The following is a 7,331-nucleotide window of genomic DNA, read 5'->3' as shown; positions in this document are numbered from 1 at the left end:
TCGGCTTTGGAACCCATGTCCCCTGCCTAGCAAGTGCTATTGAATTGAGGGTGAGTCCCTCATTCGGGGTCTGCCGAGCACAGTTGTGCTGCCCTCAACTCACACAACAAGGATAACAACCCTTTATTTCTCCTGCCCCAATAACAAGGAGACTGGGAATCCAACATCAGCCAAAAGTGATCATTTCGGCAAACAACCTAACATATTTCCAACATACTTTAAAATCCACATGCAGATTCATACACGAAACCTTGCAAGAAAATCTTCCTGGTGGGGTCTGAAGCACCTGCTGCTGGAGGGAAGGAGGGAGCTGTGGGTTGGGATTGAGGAGTAGCGTGAGGAGGAGGGAGCTGTGGGTTGGATTGATGTGTTCTGGGAAGAGAAGGGTCTCTGGGTTGGGACAGAGGAGAAAGGTGAAGAGGAGTAGGCTCTGGCTGGGAGTGTGAAGTAGTGTGCATAGGAGGGATTTAGGGTTGGGATTGAGGGGCACTGGGAAAAGAGGGGACATGGGTTTGGGCTGAACAGCATCCTCATTTGGGGATCCAGCAGGACAGGGGAAGGCAGCGGATGATTCTGATTCCTTAGGGATATTCTGTGTGTTTGAATGTTTGTGTATGTGCAGGGAAGGAACATGCTATATGCCCAGAGGCCTTTATTCTTCCAGGCTGCAAGGACAAAGGGGCTGTCAGGAAGTTGCCCCTTCAAGTCCACACACAAAAAGGCCCTTCTGAGGAAAGGGAAAATCCTGAAGAGGAAAAGTACCATCAAAGATGATTCCAGCAAGAAAGTTTAAGATCCTGGTGAGTAGTTTATTATCCAACCACAGACTTGAATCCTGGACCTGCAGATTAAAAGTCTGATGCTCTACCTACTGAGCTAGCCAGGCTCACAAAGAACGAAAGCAACTTGGTGTGGAGGAAAAGCTAGTGAAGAAAACACAAGCAGGAAACAATAGGGGAAACCTGCTGCTCTCTCTGGCCTGGTCAACACTAAGAGTTTATATTGAGTTTAGCAGCATTAAATCGAATTAGCCCTGCACCCGTCCACACAACAAAGCCCTTTATATCAATATAAAGGGCTCTTAATACCGATATCTGTACTCCTCCCTGACGAAGGGAGTAGCGCTGACATCGGTATTGCCATGTCGGATTAGGGTTAGTGGTCGCAATTCGACGGTATTGGCCTCCGGGCACTATCTCACAGTGCACCATTGTGGCCACTCTGGATAGCAATCTGAACTTTGATGCACTGGCTAAGTAGATAGGAAAAGCGCCACAAACTTTTGAATTTCATTTCCTGTTTGCCCAGCGTGGAGCGCTGATCAGCACAGGTGACCATGCAGTTCGAGAATCAAAAAAGAGCTCCAGCATGGACCGTTCGGGAGATACTGAGGCTAAGGCTTTTTCTCAGCTCATTTCACCACCCTCTATCCTGCTGGGGTTGAGTTTGTAGCAGGTGTTTCCCAAAATTGGGCCAGCTAGTAGGCGTAGGGAGGACTAATAACCCACCAGAGGTTGGCAGAAAGCAGCAGGTTTATTATACTGATAGCTAAGCTCAAAAGAAGAAGTGGGGGAGTGCCACACTAGCATTTGCATACTCATGCTCCCAGGACAGCCACGGCACTGGAGATGTCAGGATTCTGCAAGGTAAGTGTCCCACAGCACAGCTATGGATGGTGCGATGAAGGTAAGTCTTCCTGAGGCACAATGAAATATAACGCAGAGAACCACTGGCCAGGCGGTCCAGGCAATGGGCATTCACTGGAGATACAAGCTTGTGAGTGCTCTCCTGAGCACATGGCCCCTTCCCCTTTAAGGGCCTGCAGCTCATGGCCTGTGACTAGAGATGACTTGGATGCATCTGGTTGGTCACACTCCATCTTGGCCAGTGTCCATGATCTGAGGGTGTGAGAGCTGCCTAATTAGAGTCCTAGACACCTTGTCTACCTGGAAGTTCTTCTGCTCTTCAACCAGTCCATTCATGCCTCGAGCAGGACAGGAGGGAGTGGGAGGGGAAAAGCCACTTCACAGACATTCAAAGAGGGAGAGGAGACAAAAGTGGGAGCGGGGGAAGTATAACAGACCTTTTGAGCATAGAAATCATTGCTGCTCCTACAACAGCAGGGACAGGCCACTAGGAGCTGGGAAAATTAAGCCCTCATATTTCTGCCTGGTTTTGAAGCAGAGAACTTTTGCATGTTAGGCAAACATGATAACCACTACACCACAGAAACTCCATTGCACTGCTCTGCCCCTCCTTTCATAAGAACGGTCATACTGGGTCAGACCAAAGGTCCATCCAACCCCACATCCTATCTGACAACAGTGGCCGATGCCAGGTGCCCCAGAGGGACTGAACCTAACAGGTAATGATCAAGTGATCTCTCTCCTGCCATCCATCTCCATCCTCTGACAAACAGAGGCTAGGGATACCATTCCTTTCCCATCCTGGCTAATAGCCATTCATAGACTTAACCTCCATTAATTTATCTGGAAAAAAAAGGAGGAGTATTTGTGGCACCTTAGAAAATGAACAAATTTATTTGAGCACAAGCTTTCCTGATCTGAAACTCACTTAACTGGATGCATGCAGTGGCCCTACACACTATAACGAGAGTGATCAGTTAAGGTGAGCTATTATCAGTAGGAGAAAAAAACCTTTTTGTAGTGATAGGATGGTCCATTTCCAACAGTTGACAGGAAGGTGTGAGTAACAGTAGGGGTCAAATAAACATAGGGAAATAGTTTGACTTTGTGTAATGACCCATCTATTCCCAGTCTTTATTCAAGCCTAATTTAATGATGTCCAGTTTGCAAATTAATTCCAATTCAGCAGTCTCTTGTTGGAGTCTGTTTCTGAAGTTTTTTTGTTGTAATATTGCGACTTTTAGGTTTGTAATCAAGTGACCAGGGAGATTGAAGTGTTCTCCGACTGGCTTTTGAATGTTATAATTCTTGACATCTGATTTGTGTCCATTTATTCTTTTACGCAGAGACAGTCTGGTTTGGCCAATGAAGGAAGGGGCTGGATTCAATGGTTCCTTCCAGTTCTAGGAGATAGGATACATCCATTATCTTTCTTTTTTTTCTCACTGCACATCAGACCTAGGACTTGCACCCAGCAGTTCTTGGGGTCATGGGACAAAACTGAGCTTCACTGGCAGCAGTGAGGGAGAACAGTTGGGACTGAGCTGTCTGGGGAATATTTTAATCCTTATCTACTTTTCAGAGGATTAAATCGATGCAGCTTCCACTTCTCCATTTCTCCCAAGGAAATAACGTTTCTGTGCGAAGTATCCAAACCTTTTCACAATAAGAAGTGAAATGAAATGGCGACATGATGGCAACAGAATCTAAGAAATTTATTAGTCTCTAGGGTGCCACACATACTCCTGTACTTCTTGAGGATACAGACTAACACAGCTGCTCCTCTGAAACCTAAGAGGTGAGAAGCCATGTTCTTGTTCAATGTGCATTGAAGCTGAAAAGGGATAAGTTTTCTCTTTGATTTCTAGGTCCCCACCTCTAATCCACTAGACACTCCTTTCCTCACACAGCCAGAAATAGAACCCCACAGTCATGCTAGTAGCATCCCTTGACCCTGCTATGAAGGAGAAGTGCTGAGATCCCTGTGCTGTCCCCTCACCTCCTTCCCTGAATTACCCTTGAAACCCAATGTGGTTTCCTTGGGTAGTTTTGACTCACTCTCAGAAAGGGTGCAATTTTAGGAGCAGGTTCCAAAGAGTGCAAATAACTAGCCAGAAGGGACAGCAGGTGTCAGTGTAGGAGCCATTGAAATAACTCTGCACTTACTTAGATGCAGACATAACGAGCTCTATGGGTGGTAAACTTAGGCTACGTCCAGACTACCCGCCGTATCGGCGGGTTAAAATCAATTGCTCGGGGATCGATATATCGCGTCTTATCTAGACGCGATATATCGATCCCCGAGCGTGCTTATATTGATTCCGGAACTCCATCAACCCCAACGGAGTTGCGGAATCGACAGGGAGAGCCGCGAACATCGATCCCACGTGGTGAGGACGGGTGAGTAATCCGATCTTAGATATTCGACTTCAGCTACTTTATTCACGTAGCTGAAGTTGCGTATCTAAGATTGATTTCCCCCCGTAGTGTGGACCAGCCCTTACAGAGACTCTGTTCCTGCAGGCCATGACCTGTAAACAGCTGCCATTTGGATGCATCTGAAAGTTTCACTGAACAACGGATCTGTGTTAAAGGAAGGCTGCCATTTATTAGAGCCCCAATTGATACTGTATGCACAAAGAGAGGTGTGAATGTGTAACTGGTAGTTTGGTAAATCTTGGTTATTTTAGTTTTGTAACAGGCTTCTGTCTATCTCCAGTAGAGTTTTCAGTCCCAGTGGCAACTTACTTACCAAATGTAATCCAGACTAGTCCATCCCTCCCAAGTGGATGTGGTTCTTGTTCTTTTGCACATTGTAGCCCATGGAGGCCAAGGACCTGCAAATGTGTCTTCATGTGCCTTTGTTTAATTGATGAAAACAAACCTAGACACTTAGAGGGTTGGAACTGATTTGAGCTGGGGGACATGTTTACTAGGTTTTTATGAATTTGCACAGGAAAAAGTTGAGTGTGTCCATTCATTCCAGGGACCCTTATTTAGTAGAGCTCCTGAACATACTGGAAATGGAATCATCCTCAATGAAGGAACACATTTGTAAGGGGGGCACTTGGATTTGAACCAAGGATCACTTGATCTGTAGTCAAACACTCTACCATTGAGCTATACCCCCATAATATTTGCATAGGCAAATCAGCGATCTTAAGGATTTTGAAGGACAGGCTCTGCCTCAGAGAGCTCCTTTTCTATTCCCAGACCACAGGGGTTTTAAAAATGAAGTTTGATTAAACTTTATATATACATGTAGACACCACAGCTTGCACACGCACCAGCATAGCTTCCCCCAGTGACATAGCTACCACCTCTCGGGGAGATGGGTTACCTACACGGACACAACAGCTCTCTCCCCTCCACTTAGAGCAGCTTCATTATTTATAAATAGGTGGAAAATAACCTCCTGAATGGACAGGAACCAATTTATCAAATATTGCTGTGTCTGCATTCAATATGGGTAACTGGTCATATTGGGCTGGATTAGTAGGAGCGTTGTCAGTGGATCGAGGGAAGTGATTATTCCCCTCTATTCAGCACTGATGAGGCCACATCTGGAGCATTGCGTCCAGTTTTCAACCCCTTCCCCCTCACTACAGAAACAAATTGGAGAGAGTCTAGGGGAGGGCAACAAAAATAATTAGGGGGCAGAGGACTTACGAGGAGAGGCTGAGGGCAGGGCTGCCCAGAGTAGAGGCAGGTGGGACAATTTTCCCCAGGCCCTGCAGGGCCCCTCATGAGAATATAGTAGTCTATAGTATTGCAACTTTTTTTTATGGAAGGGGTCCTGTAATTGTTTTGCCCCAGGCCCCCTGAATCCTGTGGGCGGCCCTGCCCAGACCTTGGTGCTGTTCCCCTACTCCACCTCCTTCCCTCGCTCTCCTCCCTCTGAGGCCCTACCTGTGCTCTGCCCTCACTCCCATTTGGGCCCTTCCCACTCCTGCTCTTCCTCTTTGGCTGAGGCCTCCTGATCCACCCTTCGCTCACTCCTCTCCTCCCCCAAGGCCTCCTCGTGCGTCTCCACCCCCTACTCCAAGGTCTGCCTGCTGCCCACACCTCTCTGCCCCCTCCCCTGAGACCTGCCCTGCCCAGCGCTCACACCTCTCTGACCCCTCCCCTGAGACCTACCCTGTCCATCCCTCTCACTTCTCTGACCTCTCCCCTGAGAACTGCCCTGATCGCCACCCATGCCTCTCTGCACCCTCCCCTGCCCTGTCCACCTCTCGAACCTCTCTGCCCCTCCCCTGAGACCCACCCTGTCCACCTCTTTCTTTGGTCATCTGTTGTTATTTCATGAATCATCAAGGATGGAATAAAAAGCTGAGTTTACTCCAGGGTGAGGAAAGAAAGGAGCCACCAACCCCCTGGCAAAGCTCAGTGCCCCAGAGAAAACCTGCCTCCTGCTATCACAATCACTGATGTGCTGGGGATGTGACGGGAAAGGGACTGTCTGAATGATCAAGGCAGGAAATGGACAACAAGCTACAGCAACGTCATTAGCCACAAACACACTCTCATGCTCCAGCCAAAATGGAAACCGGGAGGAATTCTTGCTGTTCAACCATGGACACACTTACACAATGGCACAGCAGTGTGTGTGTTGTGGAAGCTGGTCTGAGGAAAAAACTGGAACTGATCACTCAGTGAGAACAGAACTAGAGGGCAGTGAGAGCCCCATTACAAGTAAGTACTTGTGGCTGAGTGCTTAAGGTGATGGACTAAAAATCCCTTGGGGTCTCTCTGTGCAGGTTCAAATCCTGCTAGCTATGGAGGAAGTTGTGGTTCTTCAGTTTCAATAGAGCTGGGTCTTGTCTCACTCTCAAGCTATGCCTACATGAAAGGGTAATGTGGCTTTAGTTAAAGTGCTTTAATTGAACAGCTCTTGCATGTCCACCCTGTGTCACCAGAGCACATCCATACTAGCATCTCTTGGATCACCACAGAGAGCAGTGCTCTGTGGGTAGCTATCCCACTGTGCAACTGGCTGCAGGGTGCTTTGGGAAGGGTTTGCAATGCCTCACGGGCTGGTACAGCCTCACATGATGCAGGTTTCTATCCCATTGTTTTATGGGCATCCTACTAGATTGCCAGCCGCTTTTCAACTGCAATGTGTGAGGTAGGGTAGAGAGTGTTTGTGTGGGGGTGAGACAGTGTGTGTGGGGGTGTTGCCGGCACAGACAGTGCCCAAGGCGAAGCAACAGCAGTTCGTAGCCTGGTATGCTCGGCTCGAATAAACAAACCAGAGTGGAGAAGCAAAACACAAGTTGATTTGAGCCCAAATAAGGTGCAAGGGAGAATACAATCTCAAATCCTGCACACACACACAAGCGGCTTTTCCCTTTTTAAATTCTTTTTCCTTTCCCAACCTCTCTTCCCTGTAGCAATTACGTAAGCGCAGGTGCATTAAGTAATCTTGGCCACGGCAGCTCGTTAGTAAGTTTTCCTTCTGCCAGTTATCTTGTCCTTCAACACTGAGGCCTTATCACTACTGCTTTAGACCGATATGAACTGTGCTGCAACTGATAGATTTCTAGGTCGAGTAGAGTTCAACATGGAGGGGCTTTGGTTCACTTTGGCCTAGAACAGGAGGGCTTCATCGACACTCATGGCCTTCCACCCACCCGAGTTACCTAGGGTTATGCCTAGTGACACCAACAACTCTCTCCTTTGAGAATA

At 47.7% G+C, this 7,331-nt stretch overlaps 1 non-coding gene across 1 annotated transcript; it reads right to left on the bottom strand.

Moving 5' to 3' along the window:
* Positions 1–4,704: 4,704 nt before the first annotated feature.
* On the bottom strand, positions 4,705–4,776 carry TRNAC-ACA (transfer RNA cysteine (anticodon ACA)). Its single transcript has one exon. It is a non-coding gene; the product is annotated as a tRNA-Cys (tRNA).
* Positions 4,777–7,331: the final 2,555 nt, after the last annotated feature.

This window comes from Gopherus flavomarginatus, unplaced genomic scaffold (assembly GCF_025201925.1).
Source record: "Gopherus flavomarginatus isolate rGopFla2 unplaced genomic scaffold, rGopFla2.mat.asm U_1b, whole genome shotgun sequence".
NCBI classification, from domain to species: Eukaryota; Metazoa; Chordata; order Testudines; family Testudinidae; genus Gopherus; species Gopherus flavomarginatus.
The sequence above is the reverse complement of the archived record's forward strand: the minus strand, read 5'-3'. Positions and strand labels throughout refer to the sequence as shown.